This window comes from Cynocephalus volans, chromosome 8 (assembly GCF_027409185.1).
Source record: "Cynocephalus volans isolate mCynVol1 chromosome 8, mCynVol1.pri, whole genome shotgun sequence".
NCBI classification, from domain to species: Eukaryota; Metazoa; Chordata; class Mammalia; order Dermoptera; family Cynocephalidae; genus Cynocephalus; species Cynocephalus volans.
Window position 1 is genome coordinate 160,453,686 of NC_084467.1, and position 25,930 is coordinate 160,479,615.

The window sequence follows — 25,930 nt, forward strand, 5'->3', positions numbered from 1 at the left end:
CTCACATCTAGCCTGTAGGAATTCAGGTTGGCAAGTTCTATGGGAAGCCCATTGCGGCCTATGGTGGAAACGGCATGGGAGATTTCAGTTTCAAAATCTCTGTGAAAAAGCGTCAGAGAAGCTTCTCCGTTTAGAATCCAGCATATCTCACTGAACCGAAGAAGTGGTTGTTAGAAGGGAGTTAGAGCTGCAAGCAGTTTGGTTTGGGAAATTAGACGCGAAATGAAACTGCAAATGCCTTCCAACAGGCTTGGAAAAGTGTGTTCTAAATCTCTGCCAAACAGACTCCCCGGAGGTTGAGCTTTCAGAAGCTAGTTTAACTCTAAGGGAGGAAGCAGCAGAATGTGCCTCTCACATCTAGCCTTTAGGAATTCAGGTTGGCAAGTTCTATGGGGAAGCCCATTGCTGCCTATGGTGGAAACGGCATGGGAGATTTCAGTTTCAAAATCTCTGTGAAAAAGCGTCAGAGAAGCTTCTCCGTTTAGAATCCAGCCTATCTCACAGAACCGAAGAAGTGGTAGTTAGAAGGGAGTTAGAGCTGCAAGCAGTTTGGTTTGGGAAATTAGACGCGAAATGAAACTGCAAAGACCTTCCAACAGGCTTGAAAAAGTGTTTTCTATATCTCTGCCAAACAGACTCCCCGGAGGTTGAGCTTTCAGAAGCTAGTTTAACTCAAAGGGAGGAAGCAGCAGAATGTGCCTCTCACATCTAGCCTGTAGGAATTCAGGTTGGCAAGTTCTATGGGGAAGCCCGTTGCTGCCTATGGTGGAAACGGCATGGGAGATTTCAGTTTCAAAATCTCTGTGAAAAAGCGTCAGAGATGCTTCCCCGTTTAGAATCCAGCATATCTCACTGAACCGAAGAATTGGTAGTTAGAAGGGAGTTAGAGCTGCAAGCAGTTTGGTTTAGGAAATTAGACGCGAAATGAAACTGCAAATGCCTTCCAACAGGCTTGGAAAAGTGTGTTCTATATCTCTGCCAAACAGACTCCCCGGAGGTTAAGCTTTCAGAAGCTAGTTTAACTCTAAGGGAGGAAGCAGCAGAATGTGCCTCTCACATCTAGCCTGTAGGAATTCAGGTTGGCAAGTTCTATGGGGAAGCCCATTGCTGCCTATGGTGGAAACGGCATGGGAGATTTCAGTTTCAAAATCTCTGTGAAAAAGCGTCAGAGAAGCTTCTCCGTTTAGAATCCAGCATATCTCACAGAACCGAAGAAGTGGTAGTTAGAAGGGAGTTAGAGCTGCAAGCAGTTTGGTTTGGGAAATTAGACGCGAAATGAAACTGCAAGTGCCTTCCAACAGGCTTGGAAAAGTGTGTTCTATATCCCTGCCAAACAGACTCCCCGGAGGTTGAGCTTTCAGAAGCTAGTTTAACTCTAAGGAAGAAGCAGCAGAATGTGCCTCTCACATCTAGCCTGTAGGAATTCAGGTTGGCAAGTTCTATGGGGAAGCCCATTGCTGCCTATGGTGGAAACGGCATGGGAGATTTCAGTTTCAAAATCTATGTGAAAAAGCGTCAGAGAAGCTTCTCCGTTTAGAATCCAGCATATCTCACAGAACCGAAGAAGTGGTAGTTAGAAGGGAGTTAGAGCTGCAAGCAGTTTGGTTTGGGAAATTAGACGCGAAATGAAACTGCAAGTCCATTCCAACAGGCTTGGAAAAGTGTGTTCTATATCTCTGCCAAACAGACTCCCCGGAGGTTGAGCTTTCAGAAGCTAGTTTAACTCTAAGGGAGGAAGCAGGAGAATGTGCTTCTCACATCTAGCCTGTAGGAATTCGGGTTGGCAAGTTCTATGGGGAAGCCCATTGCTGCCTATGATGGAAACGGCATGGGAGATTTCAGTTTCAAAATCTCTGTGAAAAAGCGTCAGAGAAGCTTCTCCGTTTAGATTCCAGCATATCTCACTGAACCGAAGAAGTGGTAGTTAGAAGGGAGTTAGAGCTGCAAGCAGTTTGGTTTGGGAAATTAGACACGAAATGAAACTGCAAAGGCCTTCCAACAGGCTTGGAAAAGTGTGTTCTAAATCTCTGCCAAACAGACTCCCCGGAGGTTGAGCTTTCAGAAGCTAGTTTAACTCTAAGGGAGGAAGCAGGAGAATGTGCCTCTCACATCTAGCCTGTAGGAATTCGGGTTGGCAAGTTCTATGGGGAAGCCCATTGCTGCCTATGATGGAAACGGCATGGGAGATTTCAGTTTCAAAATCTCTGTGAAAAAGCGTCAGAGAAGCTTCTCCGTTTAGAATCCAGCATATCTCACTGAACCGAAGAAGTGGTAGTTAGAAGGGAGTTAGAGCTGCAAGCAGTTTGGTTTGGGAAATTAGACGCGAAATGAAACTGCAAAGGCCTTCCAACAGGCTTGGAAAAGTGTGTTCTATATCTCTGCCAAACAGACTCCCCGGAGGTTGAGCTTTCAGAAGCTAGTTTAACTGTACGGGAGGAAGCAGCACAATGTGCCTCTCACATCTAGCCTGTAGGAATTCAGGTTGGCAAGTTCTATGGGGAAGCCCGTTGGCGCCTTCGTTGGAAACGGGTTTGGAAATTTCAGTTTCAAAATCTCTGTGAAAAAGCGTCAGAGAAGCTTCCCCGTTTAGAATCCAGCATATCTCAGTGAACCGAAGAAGTGGTAGTAGAAGGGAGTTAGAGCTGCAAGCAGTTTGGTTTGGGAAATTAGACGCGAAATGACACTGCAAATGCTTTCCAACAGGCTTGGAAAAGTGTGTTCTATATCTCTGCCAAACAGACTCCCCGGAGGTTGAGCTTTCAGAAGCAAGTTTAACTCTAAGGGAGGAAGCAGCAGAATGTGCCTCTCACATCAAGCCTGTAGCAATTCAGGTTGGCAAGTTCTATGGGGAAGCCCATTGCTGCCTATGGTGGAAACGGCATGGGAGATTTCAGTTTCAAAATCTCTGTGAAAAAGCGTCAGAGAAGCTTCTCCGTTTAGAATCCAGCATATCTCACAGAACCGAAGAAGTGGTAGTTAGAAGGGAGTTAGAGCTGCAAGCAGTTTGGTTTGGGAAATTAGACGCGAAATGAAACTGCAAAGGCCTTCCAACAGGCTTGGAAAAGTGTGTTCTATACCTCTGCCAAACAGAGTCCCCGGAGGATGAGCTTTCAGAAGCAAGCTTAACTCTAAGGGAGGAAGCAGCAGAATGTGCCTCTCACATCTAGCCTGTAGGAATTCAGGTTGGCAAGTTCTATGGGAAGCCCATTGCTGCCTATGGTGGAAACGGGTTTGGAAATTTCAGTTTCAAAATCTCTGTGATAAAGCGTCAGAGAAGCTTCTCCGTTTAGAATCCAGCATATCTCACTGAACCGAAGAAGTGGTAGTTAGAAGGGAGTTAGAGCTGCAAGCAGTTTGGTTTGGGAAATTAGACGCGAAATGAAACTGCAAAGGCCTTCCAACAGGCTTGGAAAAGTGTGTTCTATATCTCTGCCAAACAGACTCCCCGGAGGTTGAGCTTTCAGAAGCGAGTTTAACTCAAAGGGAGGAAGCAGCAGAATGTGCCTCTCACATCTAGCCTGTAGGAATTCAGGTTGGCAAGTTCTATGTGGAAGCCTGTTGCTGCCTATGGTGGAAACGGCATGGGAGATTTCAGTTTCAAAATCTCTGTGAAAAAGCGTCAGAGATGCTTCCCTGTTTAGAATCCAGCATATCTCACTGAACCGAAGAATTGGTAGTTAGAAGGGAGTTAGAGCTGCAAGCAGTTTGGTTTGGGAAATTAGACGCGAAATGAAACTGCAAATGCCTTCCAACAGGCTTGGAAAAGTGTGTTCTATATCTCTGCCAAACAGACTCCCCGGAGGTTGAGCTTTCAGAAGCTAGTTTAACTCTAAGGGAGGAAGAAGGAGAATGTGCCTCTCACATCTAGCCTGTAGGAATTCAGGTTGGCAAGTTCTATGGGGAAGCCCATTGCTGCCTATGGTGGAAACGGCATGGGAGATTTCAGTTTCAAAATCTCTGTGAAAAAGAGTCGGAGAAGCTTCTCCGTTTAGAATCCAGCATATCTCACAGAACCGAAGAAGTGGTAGTTAGAAGGGAGTTAGAGCTGCAAGCAGTTTGGTTTGGGAAATTAGACGCGAAATGAAACTGCAAGTGCCTTCCAGCAGGCTTGGAAAAGTGTGTTCTATATCTCTTCCAAACAGACTCCCCGGAGGTTGAGCTTTCAGAAGCTAGTTTAACTCTAAGGGAGGAAGCAGCAGAATGTGCCTCTCACATCTAGCCTGTAGGAATTCAGGTTGGCAAGTTCTATGGGGAAGCCCATTGCTGCCTATGGTGGAAACGGCATGGGAGATTTCAGTTTCAAAATCTCTGTGAAAAAGCGTCAGAGAAGCTTCTCCGTTTAGATTCCAGCATATCTCACTGAACCGAAGAAGTGGTAGTTAGAAGGGAGTTAGAGCTGCAAGCAGTTTGGTTTGGGAAATTAGACGCGAAATGAAACTGCAAAGGCCTTCCAACAAGCTTGAAAAAGTGTGTTCTAAATCTCTGCCAAACAGACTCCCCGGAGGTTGAGCTTTTAGAAGCTAGTTTAACTCTAAGGGAGGAAGCAGCAGAATGTGCCTCTCACATCTAGCCTGTAGGAATTCGGGTTGGCAAGTTCTATGGGGAAGCCCATTGCTGCCTGTGGTGGAAACGGCATGGGAGATTTCAGTTTCAAAATCTCTGTGAAAAAGAGTCGGAGAAGCTTCTCCGTTTAGAATCCAGCATATCTCACAGAACCGAAGAAGTGGTAGTTAGAAGGGAGTTAGAGCTGCAAGCAGTTTGGTTTGCGAAATTAGACGCGAAATGAAACTGCAAGTGCCTTCCAACAGGCTTGGAAAAGTGTGTTCTATATCTCTGCCAAACAGACTCCCCGGAGGTTGAGCTTTCAGAAGCAAGTTTAACTCTAAGGGAGGAAGCAGCAGAATGTGCCTCTCACATCTAGCCTGTAGGAATTCAGGTTGGCAAGTTCTATGGTGAAGCCCATTGGCGCCTTCGTTGGAAACGGGTTTGGAAATTTCAGTTTCAAAATCTCTGTGAAAAAGCGTCAGAGAAGCTTCCCCGTTTAGAATCCAGCATATCTCACTGAACCGAAGAAGTGGTAGTTAGAAGGGAGTTAGAGCTGCAAGCAGTTTGGATTGGGAAATTAGACGCGAAATGAAACTGCTTGGAAAAGTGTGTTCTATATCTCTGCCAAACAGACTCCCCGGAGATTGAGCTTTCAGAAGCAAGTTTCACTCAAGGGAGGAAGCAGCAGAATGTGCCTCTCACATCTAGCCTGTAGGAATTCAGGTTGGCAAGTTCTATGGGAAGCCCATTGCTGCCTATGGTGGAAACGGCATGGGAGATTTCAGTTTCAAAATCTCTGTGAAAAAGCGTCAGAGAAGCTTCTCCGTTTAGAATCCAGCATATCTCACTGAACCGAAGAAGTGGTTGTTAGAAGGGAGTTAGAGCTGCAAGCAGTTTGGTTTGGGAAATTAGACGCGAAATGAAACTGCAAATGCCTTCCAACAGGCTTGGAAAAGTGTGTTCTAAATCTCTGCCAAACAGACTCCCCGGAGGTTGAGCTTTCAGAAGCTAGTTTAACTCTAAGGGAGGAAGCAGCAGAATGTGCCTCTCACATCTAGCCTTTAGGAATTCAGGTTGGCAAGTTCTATGGGGAAGCCCATTGCTGCCTATGGTGGAAACGGCATGGGAGATTTCAGTTTCAAAATCTCTGTGAAAAAGCGTCAGAGAAGCTTCTCCGTTTAGAATCCAGCATATCTCACAGAACCGAAGAAGTGGTAGTTAGAAGGGAGTTAGAGCTGCAAGCAGTTTGGTTTGGGAAATTAGACGCGAAATGAAACTGCAAGTGCCTTCCAACAGGCTTGGAAAAGTGTGTTCTATATCTCTGCCAAACAGACTCCCCGGAGGTTGAGCTTACAGAAGCTAGTTTAACTCTAAGAGAGGAAGCAGCAGAATGTGCCTCTCACATCTAGCCTGTAGGAATTCAGGTTGGCAAGTTCTATGGGGAAGCCCATTGCTGCCTATGGTGGAAACGGCATGGGAGATTTCAGTTTCAAAATCTCTGTGAAAAAGAGTCAGAGAAGCTTCTCCGTTTAGAATCCAGCATATCTCACAGAACCGAAGAAGTGGTAGTTAGAAGGGAGTTAGAGCTGCAAGCAGTTTGGTTTGGGAAATTAGACGCGAAATGAAACTGCAAGTCCATTCCAACAGGCTTGGAAAAGTGTGTTCTATATCTCTGCCAAACAGACTCCCCGGAGGTTGAGCTTTCAGAAGCTAGTTTAACTCTAAGGGAGGAAGCAGGAGAATGTGCTTCTCACATCTAGCCTGTAGGAATTCGGGTTGGCAAGTTCTATGGGGAAGCCCATTGCTGCCTATGATGGAAACGGCATGGGAGATTTCAGTTTCAAAATCTCTGTGAAAAAGCGTCAGAGAAGCTTCTCCGTTTAGATTCGAGCATATCTCACTGAACCGAAGAAGTGGTAGTTAGAAGGGAGTTAGAGCTGCAAGCAGTTTGGTTTGGGAAATTAGACACGAAATGAAACTGCAAAGGCCTTCCAACAGGCTTGGAAAAGTGTGTTCTAAATCTCTGCTAAACAGACTCCCCGGAGGTTGAGCTTTCAGAAGCTAGTTTAACTCTAAGGGAGGAAGCAGGAGAATGTGCCTCTCACATCTAGCCTGTAGGAATTCGGGTTGGCAAGTTCTATGGGGAAGCCCATTGCTGCCTATGATGGAAACGGCATGGGAGATTTCAGTTTCAAAATCTCTGTGAAAAAGCGTCAGAGAAGCTTCTCCGTTTAGAATCCAGCATATCTCACTGAACCGAAGAAGTGGTAGTTAGAAGGGAGTTAGAGCTGCAAGCAATTTGGTTTGGGAAATTAGACGCGAAATGAAACTGCAAAGGCCTTCCAACAGGCTTGGAAAAGTGTGTTCTATATCTCTGCCAAACAGACTCCCCGGAGGTTGAGCTTTCAGAAGCTAGTTTAACTCTACGGGAGGAAGCAGCAGAATGTGCCTCTCACATCTAGCCTGTAGGAATTCAGGTTGGCAAGTTCTATGGGAAGCCCATTGCTGCCTATGGTGGAAACGGGTTTGGAAATTTCAGTTTCAAAATCTCTGTGATAAAGCGTCAGAGAAGCTTCTCCGTTTAGAATCCAGCATATCTCACTGAACCGAAGAAGTGGTAGTTAGAAGGGAGTTAGAGCTGCAAGCAGTTTGGTTTGGGAAATTAGACGCGAAATGGAACTGCAAAGAACTTCCAACAGGCTTGGAAAAGTGTGTTCTATATCTCTGCCAAACAGACTCCCCGGAGGTTGAGCTTTCAGAAGCGAGTTTAACTCAAAGGGAGGAAGCAGCAGAATGTGCCTCTCACATCTAGCCTGTAGGAATTCAGGTTGGCAAGTTCTATGGGGAAGCCCGTTGCTGCCTATGGTGGAAACGGCATGGGAGATTTCAGTTTCAAAATCTCTGTGAAAAAGCGTCAGAGATGCTTCCCTGTTTAGAATCCAGCATATCTCACTGAACCGAAGAATTGGTAGTTAGAAGGGAGTTAGAGCTGCAAGCAGTTTGGTTTGGGAAATTAGACGCGAAATGAAACTGCAAATGCCTTCCAACAGGCTTGGAAAAGTGTGTTCTATATCTCTGCCAAACAGACTCCCCGGAGGTTGAGCTTTCAGAAGCTAGTTTAACTCTAAGGGAGGAAGAAGGAGAATGTGCCTCTCACATCTAGCCTGTAGGAATTCAGGTTGGCAAGTTCTATGGGGAAGCCCATTGCTGCCTATGGTGGAAACGGCATGGGAGATTTCAGTTTCAAAATCTCTGTGAAAAAGAGTCGGAGAAGCTTCTCCGTTTAGAATCCAGCATATCTCACAGAACCGAAGAAGTGGTAGTTAGAAGGGAGTTAGAGCTGCAAGCAGTTTGGTTTGGGAAATTAGACGCGAAATGAAACTGCAAGTGCCTTCCAGCAGGCTTGGAAAAGTGTGTTCTATATCTCTTCCAAACAGACTCCCCGGAGGTTGAGCTTTCAGAAGCTAGTTTAACTCTAAGGGAGGAAGCAGCAGAATGTGCCTCTCACATCTAGCCTGTAGGAATTCAGGTTGGCAAGTTCTATGGGGAAGCCCATTGCTGCCTATGGTGGAAACGGCATGGGAGATTTCAGTTTCAAAATCTCTGTGAAAAAGCGTCAGAGAAGCTTCTCCGTTTAGATTCCAGCATATCTCACTGAACCGAAGAAGTGGTAGTTAGAAGGGAGTTAGAGCTGCAAGCAGTTTGGTTTGGGAAATTAGATGCGAAATGAAACTGCAAAGGCCTTCCAACAGGCTTGGAAAAGTGTGTTCTAAATCTCTGCCAAACAGACTCCCCGGAGGTTGAGCTTTCAGAAGCTAGTTTAACTCTAAGGGAGGAAGCAGCAGAATGTGCCTCTCACATCTAGCCTGTAGGAATTCGGGTTGGCAAGTTCTATGGGGAAGCCCATTGCTGCCTGTGGTGGAAACGGCATGGGAGATTTCAGTTTCAAAATCTCTGTGAAAAAGAGTCGGAGAAGCTTCTCCGTTTAGAATCCAGCATATCTCACAGAACCGAAGAAGTGGTAGTTAGAAGGGAGTTAGAGCTGCAAGCAGTTTGGTTTGGGAAATTAGACGCGAAATGAAACTGCAAGTGCCTTCCAACAGGCTTGCAAAAGTGTGTTCTATATCTCTGCCAAACAGACTCCCCGGAGGTTGAGCTTTCAGAAGCTAGTTTAACTCTAAGGGAGGAAGCAGCAGAATGTGCCTCTCACATCTAGCCTGTAGGAATTCAGGTTGGCAAGTTCTATGGGGAAGCCCATTGCTGCCTATGGTGGAAACGGCATGGGAGATTTCAGTTTCAAAATCTCTGTGAAAAAGCGTCAGAGAAGCTTCTCCGTTTAGATTCCAGCATATCTCACAGAACCGAAGAAGTGGTAGTTAGAAGGGAGTTAGAGCTGCAAGCAGTTTGGTTTGGGAAATTAGATGCGAAATGAAACTGCAAAGGCCTTCCAACAGGCTTGGAAAAGTGTGTTCTAAATCTCTGCCAAACACACTCCCCGGAGGTTGAGCTTTCAGAAGCTAGTTTAACTCTACGGGAGGAAGCAGCACAATGTGCCTCTCACATCTAGCCTGTAGCAATTCAGGTTGGCAAGTTCTATGGGGAAGCCCGTTGGCGCCTTCGTTGGAAACGGCATGGGAGATTTCAGTTTCAAAATCTCTGTGAAAAAGCGTCAGAGAAGCTTCTCCGTTTAGAATCCAGCATATCTCACAGAACCGAAGAAGTGGTAGTTAGAAGGGAGTTAGAGCTGCAAGCAGTTTGGATTGGGAAATTAGACGCGAAATGAAACTGCAAAGGCCTTCCAACAGGCTTGGAAAAGTGTGTTCTATACCTCTGCCAAACAGACTCCCCGGAGGATGAGCTTTCAGAAGCAAGCTTAACTCTAAGGGAGGAAGCAGCAGAATGTGCCTCTCACATCTAGCCTGTAGGAATTCATGTTGGCAAGTTCTATGGGAAGCCCATTGCTGCCTATGGTGGAAACGGCATGGGAGATTTCAGTTTCAAAATCTCTGTGAAAAAGCGTCAGAGAAGCTTCCCCGTTTAGAATCCAGCATATCTCACTGAACCGAAGAAGTTGTAGTTAGAAGGGAGTTAGAGCTGCAAGCAGTTTGGTTTGGGAAATTAGACGCGAAATCAAACTGCAAAGGCCTTCCAACAGGCTTGGAAAAGTGTGTTCTATATCTCTGCCAAACAGACTCCCCGGAGGTTGAGCTTTCAGAAGCAAGTTTAACTCTTAGGGTGGAAGCAGCAGAATGTGCCTCTCACATCTAGCCTGTAGGAATTCAGGTTGGCAAGTTCTATGGGGAAGCCCATTGCTGCCCATGGTGGAAACGGCATGGGAGATTTCAGTTTCAAAATCTCTGTGAAAAAGCGTCAGAGAAGCTTCTCCGTTTAGAATCCAGCATATCTCACTGAACCGGAGAAGCGGTAGTTAGAAGGGAGTTAGAGCTGCAGTTTGGTTTGGGAAATTAGACGGGAAATCAAACTGCAAAGGCCTTCCAACAGGCTTGGAAAAGTGTGTTCTATATCTCTGCCAAACAGACTCCCCGGAGGTTGAGCTTTCAGAAGCAAGTTTAACTCTTATGGTGGAAGCAGCAGAATGTGCCTCTCACATCTAGCCTGTAGGAATTCAGGTTGGCAAGTTCTATGGGGAAGCCCATTGCTGCCTATGGTGTAAACGGCATGGGAGATTTCAGTTTCAAAATCTCTGTGAAAAAGCGTCAGAGAAGCTTCTCCGTTTAGAATCCAGCATATCTCACTGAACCGAAGAAGTGGTAGTTAGAAGGGAGTTAGAGCTGCAAGCAGTTTGGTTTGGGAAATTAGACGCGAAATGAAACTGCAAATGCCTTCCAACAGGCTTGGAAAAGTGTGTTCTATATCTCTGCCAAACAGACTGCCCGGAGGTTGAGCTTTCAGAAGCTAGCTTAACTCTAAGGGAGGAAGCAGCAGAATGTGCCTCTCACATCTAGCCTGTAGGAATTCAGGTTGGCAAGTTCTATGGGGAAGCCCATTGCTGCCTATGGTGGAAACGGCATGGGAGATTTCAGTTTCAAAATCTCTGTGAAAAAGGGTCAGAGAAGCTTCTCCGTTTAGAATCCATCATATCTCACTGAACCGGAGAAGTGGTAGATAGAAGGGACTTAGAGCTGCAAGCAGTTTGGTTTGGGAATTTAGACGCGAAATGACACTGCAAAGGCCTTCCAACAGGCTTGGAAAAGTGTGTTCTATACCTCTGCCAAACAGAGTCCCCGGAGGTTGAGCTTTCAGAAGCTAGTTTAACTCTAAGGGAGGAAGCAGCAGAATGTGCCTCTCACATCTAGCCTGTAGGAATTCAGGTTGGCAAGTTCTATGGGGAAGCCCGTTGCTGCCTAAGGTGGAAACGGCATGGGAGATTTCAGTTTCAAAATCTCTGTGAAAAAGCGTCAGAGAAGCTTCTCCGTTAAGAATCCAGCATATCTCACTGAACCGGAGAAGTGGTAGTTAGAAGGGAGTTAGAGCTGCAAGCAGTTTGGTTTGGGAATTTAGAGGCGAAATGACACTGCAAAGGCCTTCCAACAGGCTTGGAAAAGTGTGTTCTATACCTCTGCCAAACAGACTCCCCGGAGGTTGAGCTTTCAGAAGCTAGTTTAACTCTAAGGGAGGAAGCAGCAGAATGTGCCTCTCATATCTAGCCTGTAGGAATTCAGGTTGGCAAGTTCTATGGGGAAGCCCGTTGCTGCCTAAGGTGGAAACGGCATGGGAGATTTCAGTTTCAAAATCTCTGTGAAAAAGCGTCAGAGAAGCTTCTCCGTTTAGAATCCAGCATATCTCACTGAACCGAAGAAGTGGTAGTTAGAAGGGAGTTAGAGCTGCAAGCAGTTTGGTTTGGGAAATTAGACACGAAATGAAACTGCAAAGGCCTTCCAACAGGCTTGGAAAAGTGTGTTCTAAATCTCTGCCAAACAGACTCCCCGGAGGTTGAGCTTTCAGAAGCTAGTTTAACTCAAAGGGAGGAAGCAGCAGAATGTGCCTCTCACATCTAGCCTGTAGGAATTCAGGTTGGCAAGTTCTATGGGGAAGCCCGTTGCTGCCTATGGTGGAAACGGCATGGGAGATTTCAGTTTCAAAATCTCTGTGAAAAAGCGTCAGAGAAGCTTCCCCGTTTAGAATCCAGCATATCTCACTGAACCGAAGAATTGGTAGTTAGAAGGGAGTTAGTGCTGCAAGCAGTTTGGTTTGGGAAATTAGACGCGAAATGACACTGCAAATGCCTTCCAACAGGCTTGGAAAACTGTGTTCTATATCTCTGCCAAACAGACTCCCCGGAGGTTGAGCTTTCAGAAGCAAGTTTAACTCTAAGGGAGGAAGCAGCAGAATGTGCCTCTCACATCTAGCCTGTAGGAATTCAGGTTGGCAAGTTCTATGGGGAAGCCCGTTGCTGCCTATGGTGGAAACGGCATGGGAGATTTCAGTTTCAAAATCTGTGTGGAAAAGTGTCAGAGAAGATTCTCCGTTTAGAATCCAGCATATCTCACAGAACCGAAGAAGTGGTAGTTAGAAGGGAGTTAGAGCTGCAAGCAGTTTGGTTTGGGAAATTAGACGCGAAATGAAATTGCAAATGCCTTCCAACAGGCTTGGAAAAGTGTGTTCTATATCTCTGCCAAACAGACTCCCCGGAGGTTGAGCTTTCAGAAGCTAGTTTAACTCTAAGGGAGGAAGCAGCAGAATGTGCCTCTCACATCTAGCCTGTCGGAATTCAGGTTGGCAAGTTCTATGGGGAAGCCCATTGCTGCCTATGGTGGAAACGGCATGGGAGATTTCAGTTTCAAAATCTCTGTGAAAAAGAGTCAGAGAAGCTTCTCCGTTTAGAATCCAGCATATCTCACAGAACCGAAGAAGTCGTAGTTAGAAGGGAGTTAGAGCTGCAAGCAGTTTGGTTTGGGAAATTAGACGCGAAATGAAACTGCAAGTGCCTTCCAACAGGCTTGGAAAAGTGTGTTCTATATCTCTGCCAAACAGACTCCCCGGAGGTTGAGCTTTCAGAAGCTAGTTTAACTCTAAGGGAGGAAGCAGCAGAATGTGCCTCTCACATCTAGCCTGTAGGAATTCGGGTTGGCAAGTTCTATGGGGAAGCCCATTGCTGCCTATGATGGAAACGGCATGGGAGATTTCAGTTTCAAAATCTCTGTGAAAAAGAGTCGGAGAAGCTTCTCCGTTTAGAATCCAGCATATCTCACAGAACCGAAGAAGTGGTAGTTAGAAGGGAGTTAGAGCTGCAAGCAGTTTGGTTTGCGAAATTAGACGCGAAATGAAACTGCAAGTGCCTTCCAACAGGCTTGGAAAAGTGTGTTCTATATCTCTGCCAAACAGACTCCCCGGAGGTTGAGCTTTCAGAAGCAAGTTTAACTCTAAGGGAGGAAGCAGCAGAATGTGCCTCTCACATCTAGCCTGTAGGAATTCAGGTTGGCAAGTTCTATGGTGAAGCCCATTGGCGCCTTCGTTGGAAACGGGTTTGGAAATTTCAGTTTCAAAATCTCTGTGAAAAAGCGTCAGAGAAGCTTCCCCGTTTAGAATCCAGCATATCTCACTGAACCGAAGAAGTGGTAGTTAGAAGGGAGTTAGAGCTGCAAGCAGTTTGGATTGGGAAATTAGACGCGAAATGAAACTGCTTGGAAAAGTGTGTTCTATATCTCTGCCAAACAGACTCCCCGGAGATTGAGCTTTCAGAAGCAAGTTTCACTCAAGGGAGGAAGCAGCAGAATGTGCCTCTCACATCTAGCCTGTAGGAATTCAGGTTGGCAAGTTCTATGGGAAGCCCATTGCTGCCTATGGTGGAAACGGCATGGGAGATTTCAGTTTCAAAATCTCTGTGAAAAAGCGTCAGAGAAGCTTCTCCGTTTAGAATCCAGCATATCTCACTGAACCGAAGAAGTGGTTGTTAGAAGGGAGTTAGAGCTGCAAGCAGTTTGGTTTGGGAAATTAGACGCGAAATGAAACTGCAAATGCCTTCCAACAGGCTTGGAAAAGTGTGTTCTAAATCTCTGCCAAACAGACTCCCCGGAGGTTGAGCTTTCAGAAGCTAGTTTAACTCTAAGGGAGGAAGCAGCAGAATGTGCCTCTCACATCTAGCCTTTAGGAATTCAGGTTGGCAAGTTCTATGGGGAAGCCCATTGCTGCCTATGGTGGAAACGGCATGGGAGATTTCAGTTTCAAAATCTCTGTGAAAAAGCGTCAGAGAAGCTTCTCCGTTTAGAATCCAGCATATCTCACAGAACCGAAGAAGTGGTAGTTAGAAGGGAGTTAGAGCTGCAAGCAGTTTGGTTTGGGAAATTAGACGCGAAATGAAACTGCAAGTGCCTTCCAACAGGCTTGGAAAAGTGTGTTCTATATCTCTGCCAAACAGACTCCCCGGAGGTTGAGCTTACAGAAGCTAGTTTAACTCTAAGAGAGGAAGCAGCAGAATGTGCCTCTCACATCTAGCCTGTAGGAATTCAGGTTGGCAAGTTCTATGGGGAAGCCCATTGCTGCCTATGGTGGAAACGGCATGGGAGATTTCAGTTTCAAAATCTCTGTGAAAAAGAGTCAGAGAAGCTTCTCCGTTTAGAATCCAGCATATCTCACAGAACCGAAGAAGTGGTAGTTAAAGGGAGTTAGAGCTGCAAGCAGTTTGGTTTGGGAAATTAGACGCGAAATGAAACTGCAAGTCCATTCCAACAGGCTTGGAAAAGTGTGTTCTATATCTCTGCCAAACAGACTCCCCGGAGGTTGAGCTTTCAGAAGCTAGTTTAACTCTAAGGGAGGAAGCAGGAGAATGTGCTTCTCACATCTAGCCTGTAGGAATTCGGGTTGGCAAGTTCTATGGGGAAGCCCATTGCTGCCTATGATGGAAACGGCATGGGAGATTTCAGTTTCAAAATCTCTGTGAAAAAGCGTCAGAGAAGCTTCTCCGTTTAGATTCGAGCATATCTCACTGAACCGAAGAAGTGGTAGTTAGAAGGGAGTTAGAGCTGCAAGCAGTTTGGTTTGGGAAATTAGACACGAAATGAAACTGCAAAGGCCTTCCAACAGGCTTGGAAAAGTGTGTTCTAAATCTCTGCTAAACAGACTCCCCGGAGGTTGAGCTTTCAGAAGCTAGTTTAACTCTAAGGGAGGAAGCAGGAGAATGTGCCTCTCACATCTAGCCTGTAGGAATTCGGGTTGGCAAGTTCTATGGGGAAGCCCATTGCTGCCTATGATGGAAACGGCATGGGAGATTTCAGTTTCAAAATCTCTGTGAAAAAGCGTCAGAGAAGCTTCTCCGTTTAGAATCCAGCATATCTCACTGAACCGAAGAAGTGGTAGTTAGAAGGGAGTTAGAGCTGCAAGCAATTTGGTTTGGGAAATTAGACGCGAAATGAAACTGCAAAGGCCTTCCAACAGGCTTGGAAAAGTGTGTTCTATATCTCTGCCAAACAGACTCCCCGGAGGTTGAGCTTTCAGAAGCTAGTTTAACTCTACGGGAGGAAGCAGCACAATGTGCCTCTCACATCTAGCCTGTAGGAATTCAGGTTGGCAAGTTCTATGGGGAAGCCCGTTGGCGCCTTCGTTGGAAACGGGTTTGGAAATTTCAGTTTCAAAATCTCTGTGAAAAAGCGTCAGAGAAGCTTCCCCGTTTAGAATCCAGCATATCTCAGTGAACCGAAGAAGTGGTAGTAGAAGGGAGTTAGAGCTGCAAGCAGTTTGGTTTGGGAAATTAGACGCGAAATGACACTGCAAATGCTTTCCAACAGGCTTGGAAAAGTGTGTTCTATATCTCTGCCAAACAGACTCCCCGGAGGTTGAGCTTTCAGAAGCAAGTTTAACTCTAAGGGAGGAAGCAGCAGAATGTGCCTCTCACATCAAGCCTGTAGCAATTCAGGTTGGCAAGTTCTATGGGGAAGCCCATTGCTGCCTATGGTGGAAACGGCATGGGAGATTTCAGTTTCAAAATCTCTGTGAAAAAGCGTCAGAGAAGCTTCTCCGTTTAGAATCCAGCATATCTCACAGAACCGAAGAAGTGGTAGTTAGAAGGGAGTTAGAGCTGCAAGCAGTTTGGTTTGGGAAATTAGACGCGAAATGAAACTGTAAAGGCCTTCCAACAGGCTTGGAAAAGTGTGTTCTATACCTCTGCCAAACAGAGTCCCCGGAGGATGAGCTTTCAGAAGCAAGCTTAACTCTAAGGGAGGAAGCAGCAGAATGTGCCTCTCACATCTAGCCTGTAGGAATTCAGGTTGGCAAGTTCTATGGGAAGCCCATTGCTGCCTATGGTGGAAACGGGTTTGGAAATTTCAGTTTCAAAATCTCTGTGATAAAGCGTCAGAGAAGCTTCTCCGTTTAGAATCCAGCATATCTCACTGAACCGAAGAAGTGGTAGTTAGAAGGGAGTTAGAGCTGCAAGCAGTTTGGTTTGGGAAATTAGACGCGAAATGGAACTGCAAAGACCTTCCAACAGGCTTGGAAAAGTGTGTTCTATATCTCTGCCAAACAGACTCCCCGGAGGTTGAGCTTTCAGAAGCGAGTTTAACTCAAAGGGAGGAAGCAGCAGAATGTGCCTCTCACATCTAGCCTGTAGGAATTCAGGTTGGCAAGTTCTATGGGGAAGCCCGTTGCTGCCTATGGTGGAAACGGCATGGGAGATTTCAGTTTCAAAATCTCTGTGAAAAAGCGTCAGAGATGCTTCCCTGTTTAGAATCCAGCATATCTCACTGAACCGAAGAATTGGTAGTTAGAAGGGAGTTAGAGCTGCAAGCAGTTTGGTTTGGGAAATTAGACGCGAAATGAAACTGCAAATGCCTTCCAACAGGCTTGGAAAAGTGTGTTCTATATCTCTGCCAAACAGACTCCCCGGAGGTTGAGCTTTCAGAAGCTAGTTTAACTCTAAGGGAGGAAGAAGGAGAATGTGCCTCTCACATCTAGCCTGTAGGAATTCAGGTTGGCAAGTTCTATGGGGAAGCCCATTGCTGCCTATGGTGGAAACGGCATGGGAGATTTCAGTTTCAAAATCTCTGTGAAAAAGAGTCGGAGAAGCTTCTCCGTTTAGAATCCAGCATATCTCACAGAACCGAAGAAGTGGTAGTTAGAAGGGAGTTAGAGCTGCAAGCAGTTTGGTTTGGGAAATTAGACGCGAAATGAAACTGCAAGTGCCTTCCAGCAGGCTTGGAAAAGTGTGTTCTATATCTCTTCCAAACATACTCCCCGGAGGTTGAGCTTTCAGAAGCTAGTTTAACTCTAAGGGAGGAAGCAGCAGAATGTGCCTCTCACATCTAGCCTGTAGGAATTCAGGTTGGCAAGTTCTATGGGGAAGCCCATTGCTGCCTATGGTGGAAACGGCATGGGAGATTTCAGTTTCAAAATCTCTGTGAAAAAGCGTCAGAGAAGCTTCTCCGTTTAGATTCCAGCATATCTCACTGAACCGAAGAAGTGGTAGTTAGAAGGGAGTTAGAGCTGCAAGCAGTTTGGTTTGGGAAATTAGATGCGAAATGAAACTGCAAAGGCCTTCCAACAGGCTTGGAAAAGTGTGTTCTAAATCTCTGCCAAACAGACTCCCCGGAGGTTGAGCTTTCAGAAGCTAGTTTAACTCTAAGGGAGGAAGCAGCAGAATGTGCCTCTCACATCTAGCCTGTAGGAATTCGGGTTGGCAAGTTCTATGGGGAAGCCCATTGCTGCCTGTGGTGGAAACGGCATGGGAGATTTCAGTTTCAAAATCTCTGTGAAAAAGAGTCGGAGAAGCTTCTCCGTTTAGAATCCAGCATATCTCACAGAACCGAAGAAGTGGTAGTTAGAAGGGAGTTAGAGCTGCAAGCAGTTTGGTTTGGGAAATTAGACGCGAAATGAAACTGCAAGTGCCTTCCAACAGGCTTGCAAAAGTGTGTTCTATATCTCTGCCAAACAGACTCCCCGGAGGTTGAGCTTTCAGAAGCTAGTTTAACTCTAAGGGAGGAAGCAGCAGAATGTGCCTCTCACATCTAGCCTGTAGGAATTCAGGTTGGCAAGTTCTATGGGGAAGCCCATTGCTGCCTATGGTGGAAACGGCATGGGAGATTTCAGTTTCAAAATCTCTGTGAAAAAGCGTCAGAGAAGCTTCTCCGTTTAGAATCCAGCATATCTCACAGAACCGAAGAAGTGGTAGTTAGAAGGGAGTTAGAGCTGCAAGCAGTTTGGTTTGGGAAATTAGACGCGAAATGAAACTGCAAAGGCCTTCCAACAGGCTTGGAAAAGTGTGTTCTATACCTCTGCCAAACAGACTCCCCGGAGGATGAGCTTTCAGAAGCAAGCTTAACTCTAAGGGAGGAAGCAGCAGAATGTGCCTCTCACATCTAGCCTGTAGGAATTCATGTTGGCAAGTTCTATGGGAAGCCCATTGCTGCCTATGGTGGAAACGGCATGGGAGATTTCAGTTTCAAAATCTCTGTGAAAAAGCGTCAGAGAAGCTTCCCCGTTTAGAATCCAGCATATCTCACTGAACCGAAGAAGTTGTAGTTAGAAGGGAGTTAGAGCTGCAAGCAGTTTGGTTTGGGAAATTAGACGCGAAATCAAACTGCAAAGGCCTTCCAACAGGCTTGGAAAAGTGTGTTCTATATCTCTGCCAAACAGACTCCCCGGAGGTTGAGCTTTCAGAAGCAAGTTTAACTCTTAGGGTGGAAGCAGCAGAATGTGCCTCTCACATCTAGCCTGTAGGAATTCAGGTTGGCAAGTTCTATGGGGAAGCCCATTGCTGCCCATGGTGGAAACGGCATGGGAGATTTCAGTTTCAAAATCTCTGTGAAAAAGCGTCAGAGAAGCTTCTCCGTTTAGAATCCAGCATATCTCACTGAACCGGAGAAGCGGTAGTTAGAAGGGAGTTAGAGCTGCAGTTTGGTTTGGGAAATTAGACGGGAAATCAAACTGCAAAGGCCTTCCAACAGGCTTGGAAAAGTGTGTTCTATATCTCTGCCAAACAGACTCCCCGGAGGTTGAGCTTTCAGAAGCAAGTTTAACTCTTATGGTGGAAGCAGCAGAATGTGCCTCTCACATCTAGCCTGTAGGAATTCAGGTTGGCAAGTTCTATGGGGAAGCCCATTGCTGCCTATGGTGTAAACGGCATGGGAGATTTCAGTTTCAAAATCTCTGTGAAAAAGCGTCAGAGAAGCTTCTCCGTTTAGAATCCAGCATATCTCACTGAACCGAAGAAGTGGTAGTTAGAAGGGAGTTAGAGCTGCAAGCAGTTTGGTTTGGGAAATTAGACGCGAAATGAAACTGCAAATGCCTTCCAACAGGCTTGGAAAAGTGTGTTCTATATCTCTGCCAAACAGACTGCCCGGAGGTTGAGCTTTCAGAAGCTAGCTTAACTCTAAGGGAGGAAGCAGCAGAATGTGCCTCTCACATCTAGCCTGTAGGAATTCAGGTTGGCAAGTTCTATGGGGAAGCCCATTGCTGCCTATGGTGGAAACGGCATGGGAGATTTCAGTTTCAAAATCTCTGTGAAAAAGGGTCAGAGAAGCTTCTCCGTTTAGAATCCAGCATATCTCACTGAACCGGAGAAGTGGTAGATAGAAGGGACTTAGAGCTGCAAGCAGTTTGGTTTGGGAATTTAGACGCGAAATGACACTGCAAAGGCCTTCCAACAGGCTTGGAAAAGTGTGTTCTATACCTCTGCCAAACAGAGTCCCCGGAGGTTGAGCTTTCAGAAGCTAGTTTAACTCTAAGGGAGGAAGCAGCAGAATGTGCCTCTCACATCTAGCCTGTAGGAATTCAGGTTGGCAAGTTCTATGGGGAAGCCCGTTGCTGCCTAAGGTGGAAACGGCATGGGAGATTTCAGTTTCAAAATCTCTGTGAAAAAGCGTCAGAGAAGCTTCTCCGTTAAGAATCCAGCATATCTCACTGAACCGGAGAAGTGGTAGTTAGAAGGGAGTTAGAGCTGCAAGCAGTTTGGTTTGGGAAATTAGACACGAAATGAAACTGCAAAGGCCTTCCAACAGGCTTGGAAAAGTGTGTTCTAAATCTCTGCCAAACAGACTCCCCGGAGGTTGAGCTTTCAGAAGCTAGTTTAACTCTAAGGGAGGAAGCAGCAGAATGTGCCTCTCACATCTAGCCTGTAGGAATTCAGGTTGGCAAGTTCTATGGGGAAGCCCGTTGCTGCCTATGGTGGAAACGGCATGGGAGATTTCAGTTTCAAAATCTCTGTGAAAAAGCGTCAGAGAAGCTTCCCCGTTTAGAATCCAGCATATCTCACTGAACCGAAGAATTGGTAGTTAGAAGGGAGTTAGTGCTGCAAGCAGTTTGGTTTGGGAAATTAGACGCGAAATGACACTGCAAATGCCTTCCAACAGGCTTGGAAAACTGTGTTCTATATCTCTGCCAAACAGACTCCCCGGAGGTTGAGCTTTCAGAAGCTAGTTTAACTCTAAGGGAGGAAGCAGCAGAATGTGCCTCTCACATCTAGCCTGTCGGAATTCAGGTTGGCAAGTTCTATGGGGAAGCCCATTGCTGCCTATGGTGGAAACGGCATGGGAGATTTCAGTTTCAAAATCTCTGTGAAAAAGAGTCAGAGAAGCTTCTCCGTTTAGAATCCAGCATATCTCACAGAACCGAAGAAGTCGTAGTTAGAAGGGAGTTAGAGCTGCAAGCAGTTTGGTTTGGGAAATTAGACGCGAAATGAAACTGCAAGTGCCTTCCAACAGGCTTGGAAAAGTGTGTTCTATATCTCTGCCAAACAGACTCCCCGGAGGTTGAGCTTTCAGAAGCTAGTTTAACTCTAAGGGAGGAAGCAGCAGAATGTGCCTCTCACATCTAGCCTGTAGGAATTCGGGTTGGCAAGTTCTATGGGGAAGCCCATTGCTGCCTATGATGGAAACGGCATGGGAGATTTCAGTTTCAAAATCTCTGTGAAAAAGCGTCAGAGAAGCTTCTCCGTTTAGATTCCAGCATATCTCACTGAACCGAAGAAGTGGTAGTTAGAAGGGAGTTAGAGCTGCAAGCAGTTTGGTTTGGGAAATTAGACACGAAATGAAACTGCAAAGGCCTTCCAACAGGCTTGGAAAAGTGTGTTCTAAATCTCTGCCAAACAGACTCCCCGGAGGTTGAGCTTTCAGAAGCTAGTTTAACTCTAAGGGAGGAAGCAGGAGAATGTGCCTCTCACATCTAGCCTGTAGGAATTCGGGTTGGCAAGTTCTATGGGGAAGCCCATTGCTGCCTATGGTGGAAACGGCATGGGAGATTTCAGTTTCAAAATCTCTGTGAAAAAGCGTCAGAGAAGCTTCTCCGTTTAGAATCCAGCATATCTCACTGAACCGAAGAAGTGGTAGTTAGAAGGGAGTTAGAGCTGCAAGCAGTTTGGTTTCGGAAATTAGACGCGAAATGAAACTGCAAAGGCCTTCCAACAGGCTTGGAAAAGTGTGTTCTATATCTCTGCCAAACAGACTCCCCGGAGGTTGAGCTTTCAGAAGCTAGTTTAACTCTACGGGAGGAAGCAGCAGAATGTGCCTCTCACATCTAGCCTGTAGGAACTCAGGTTGGCAAGTTCTATGGGGAAGCCCGTTGGCGCCGTCGTTGGAAACGGGTTTGGAAATTTCAGTTTCAAAATCTCTGTGAAAAAGCGTCAGAGAAGCTTCCCCGTTTAGAATCCAGCATATCTCAGTGAACCGAAGAAGTGGTAGTAGAAGGGAGTTAGAGCTGCAAGCAGTTTGGTTTGGGAAATTAGACGCGAAATGACACTGCAAATGCTTTCCAACAGGCTTGGAAAAGTGTGTTCTATATCTCTGCCAAACAGACTCCCCGGAGGTTGAGCTTTCAGAAGCAAGTTTAACTCTAAGGGAGGAAGCAGCAGAATGTGCCTCTCACATCTAGCCTGTAGCAATTCAGGTTGGCAAGTTCTATGGGGAAGCCCATTGCTGCCTATGGTGGAAACGGCATGGGAGATTTCAGTTTCAAAATCTCTGTGAAAAAGCGTCAGAGAAGCTTCTCCGTTTAGAATCCAGCATATCTCACAGAACCGAAGAAGTGGTAGTTAGAAGGGAGTTAGAGCTGCAAGCAGTTTGGTTTGGGAAATTAGACGCGAAATGAAACTGCAAAGGCCTTCCAACAGGCTTGGAAAAGTGTGTTCTATACCTCTGCCAAACAGAGTCCCCGGAGGATGAGCTTTCAGAAGCAAGCTTAACTCTAAGGGAGGAAGCAGCAGAATGTGCCTCTCACATCTAGCCTGTAGGAATTCAGGTTGGCAAGTTCTATGGGAAGCCCATTGCTGCCTATGGTGGAAACGGCATGGGAGATTTCAGTTTCAAAATCTCTGTGAAAAAGCGTCAGAGAAGCTTCTCCGTTTAGAATCCAGCATATCTCACTGAACCGAAGAAGTGGTTGTTAGAAGGGAGTTAGACCTGCAAGCAATTTGGTTTGGGAAATTAGACGCGAAATGACACTGCAAATGCCTTCCAACAGGCTTGGAAAAGTGTGTTCTATATCTCTGCCAAACAAACTCCCCGGAGGTTGAGCTTTCAGAAGCTAGTTTAACTCTAAGGGAGGAAGCAGCAGAATGTGCCTCTCACATCTAGCCTGTAGGAATTCAGGTTGGCAAGTTCTATGGGGAAGCCCATTGGCGCCTTCGTTGGAAACGGGTTTGGAAATTTCAGTTTCAAAATCTCTGTGAAAAAGCGTCAGAGAAGCTTCTCCGTTTAGAATCCAGCATATCTCACTGAACCGAAGAAGTGGTAGTTAGAAGGGAGTTAGAGCTGCAAGCAGTTTGGTTTGGGAAATTAGATGCGAAATGAAACTGCAAATGCCTTCCAACAGGCTTGGAAAAGTGTGTTCTATATCTCTGCCAAACAGACTCCCCGGAGGTTGAGCTTTCAGAAGCTAGCTTAACTCTAAGGGAGGAAGCAGCAGAATGTGCCTCTCACTTCTACCCTGTAGGAATTCGGGTTGGCAAGTTCTATGGGGAAGCCGATTGGCGCCTTCGTTGGAAACGGGTTTGGAAATTTCAGTTTCAAAATCTCTGTGAAAAAGCGTCAGAGAAGCTTCTCCGTTTAGAATCCAGCATATCTCACAGAACCGAAGAAGTGGTAGTTAGAAGGGAGTTAGAGCTGCAAGCAGTTTGGTTTGGGAAATTAGACGCGAAATGAAAGTGCAAATGCCTTCCAACAGGCTTGGAAAAATGTGTTCTATATCTCTGCCAAACAAACTCCCCGGAGGTTGAGCTTTCAGAAGCTAGTTTAACTCTAAGGGAGGAAGCAGCAGAATGTGCCTCTCACATCTAGCCTGTAGGAATTCAGGTTGGCAAGTTCTATGTGGAAGCCCATTGCTGCCTATGGTGGAAATGGCATGGGAGATTTCAGTTTCAAAATCTCTGTGAAAAAGCATCAGAGAAGCTTCTCCGTTTAGAATCCAGCATATCTCACTGAACCGAAGAAGTGGTAGTTAGAAGGGAGTTAGAGCTGCAAGCACTTTGGTTTGGGAAATTAGATGCGAAATGACACTGCAAAGGCCTTCCAACAGGCTTGGAAAAGTGTGTTCTATATCTCTGCCAAACACACTCCCCGGAGGTTGAGCTTTCAGAAGCAAGTTTAACTCTTAGGGAGGAAGCAGCAGAATGTGCCTCTCACATCTAGCCTGTAGGAATTCAGGTTGGCAAGTTCTATGGGGAAGCCCATTGCTGCCTATGGTGGAAACGGCATGGGAGATTTCAGTTACAAAATCTCTGTGAAAAAGCGTCAGAGAAGCTTCTCCGTTTAGAATCCAGCATATCTCACTGAACCGAAGAAGTGGTAGTTAGAAGGGAGTTAGAGCTGCAAGCAGTTTGGTTTGGGAAATTAGACGCGAAATGAAACTGCAAATGCCTTCCAACAGGCTGGGAAAAGTGTGTTCTATATCTCTGCCAAACAAACTCCCCGGAGGTTGAGCTTTCAGAAGCTAGTTTAACTCTAAGGGAGGAAGCAGCAGAATGTGCCTCTCACATCTAGCCTGTAGGAATTCAGGTTGGCAAGTTCTATGGAGAAGCCCATTGGCGCCTTCGTTGGAAACGGGTTTGGAAATTTCAGTTTCAAAATCTCTGTGAAAAAGCGTCAGAGAAGCTTCTCCGTTTAGAATCCAGCATATCTCACTGAACCGAAGAAGTGGTAGTTAGAAGGGAGTTAGAGCTGCAAGCAGTTTGGTTTGGGAAATTAGACGCGAAATGACACTGCAAATGCCTTCCAACAGGCTTGGAAAATTGTGTTCTATATCTCTGCCAAACAGACTCCCCGGAGGCTGAGCTTTCAGAAGCTAGTTTAACTCTAAGGGAGGAAGCAGCAGAATGTGCCTCTCACATCTAGCCTGTAGGAATTCAGGTTGGGAAGTTCTATGGGGAAGCCCTTTGGCGCCATCGTTGGAAACGGGTTTGGAAATTTCAGTTTCAAAATCTCTGTGAAAGAGCGTCAGAGAAGCTTCTCCGTTTAGAATCCAGCATATCTCACTGAACCGAAGAAGTGGTAGTTAGAAGGGAGTTAGAGCTGCAAGCAGTTTGGTTTGGGAAATTAGACGCGAAATGAAACTGCAAATGCCTTCCAACAGGCTTGGAAAATTGTGTTCTATATCTCTGCCAAACAAACTCCCCGGAGGTTGAGCTTTCAGAAGCTAGTTTAACTCTAAGGGAGGAAGCAGCAGAATGTGCCTCTCACATCTAGCCTGTAGGAATTCAGGTTGGCAAGTTCTATGGGGAAGCCCATTGGCGCCTTCGTTGGAAACGGGTTTGAAAATTTCAGCTTCAAAATCTCTGTGAAAAAGCGTCAGAGAAGCTTCTCCGTTTAGAATCCAGCATATCTCACAGAACCGAAGAAGTGGTAGTTAGAAGGCAGTTAGAGCTGCAAGCAGTTTGGTTTGGGAAATTAGATGCGAAATGACACTGCAAAGGCCTTCCAACAGGCTTGGAAAAGTGTGTTCTATATCTCTGCCAAACAGACTCCCCGGAGGTTGAGCTTTCAGAAGCAAGCTTAACTCTTAGGGAGGAAGCAGCAGAATGTGCCTCTCACATCTATCCTGTAGGAATTCAGGTTGGCAAGTTCTATGGGGAAGCCCATTGCTGCCTATGGTGGAAACGGCATGGGAGATTTCAGTTTCAAAATCTCTGTGAAAAAGCGTCAGAGAAGCTTCTCCGTTTAGAATCCAGCATATCTCACTGAACCGAAGAAGTGGTAGTTAGAAGGGAGTTAGAGCTGCAAGCAGTTTGGTTTTGGAAATTAGACGCGAAATGAAACTGCAAAGGCCTTCCAACAGGCTTGGAAAAGTGTGTTCTATACCTCTGCCAAACAAACTCCCCGGAGGTTGAGATTTCAGAAGCTAGTTTAACTCTAAGGGAGGAAGCAGCAGAATGTGCCTCTCACATCTAGCCTGTAGGAATTCAGGTTGGCAAGTTCTATGGGGAAGCCCATTGCTGTCTATGGTGGAAATGGCATGGGAGATTTCAGTTTCAAAATCTCTGTGAAAAAGCATCAGAGAAGCTTCTCCGTTTAGAATCCAGCATATCTCACTGAACCGAAGAAGTGGTAGTTAGAAGGGAGTTAGAGCTGCAAGCAGTTTGGTTTGGGAAATTAGATGCGAAATGACACTGCAAAGGCCTTCCAACAGGCTTGGCAAAGTGTGTTCTATATCTCTGCCAAACAAACTCCCCGGAGGTTGAGCTTTCAGAAGCTAGTTTAACACTAAGGGAGGAAGCAGCAGAATGTGCCTCTCACATCTAGCCTGTAGGAATTCAGGTTGGCAAGTTCTATGTGGAAGCCCATTGCTGCCTATGGTGGAAACGGCATGGGAGATTTCAGTTTCAAAATCTCTGTGAAAAAGCGTCAGAGAAGCTTCTCCGTTTAGAATCCAGCATATCTCACTGAACCGAAGAAGTGGTAGTTAGAAGGGAGTTAGAGCTGCAAGCAGTTTGGTTTGGGAAATTAGACGCGAAATGACACTGCAAATGCCTTCCAACAGGCTTGGAAAATTGTGTTCTATATCTCTGCCAAACAGACTCCCCGGAGTCTGAGCTTTCAGAAGCTAGTTTAACTCTAAGGGAGGAAGCAGCAGAATGTGCCTCTCACATCTAGCCTGTAGGAATTCAGGTTGGCAAGTTCTATGGGGAAGCCCTTTTCGCCTTCGTTGGAAACGGGTTTGGAAATTTCAGTTTCAAAATCTCTGTGAAAGAGCGTCAGAGAAGCTTCTCCGTTTAGAATCCAGCATATCTCACTGAACCGAAGAAGTGGTAGTTAGAAGGGAGTTAGAGCTGCAAGCAGTTTGGTTTTGGAAATTAGACGCGAAATGAAACTGCAAAGGCCTTCCAACAGGCTTGGAAAAGTGTGTTCTATACCTCTGCAAAACAAACTCCCCGGAGGTTGAGCTTTCAGAAGCTAGTTTAACTCTAAGGGAGGAAGCAGCAGAATGTGCCTCTCACATCTAGCCTGTA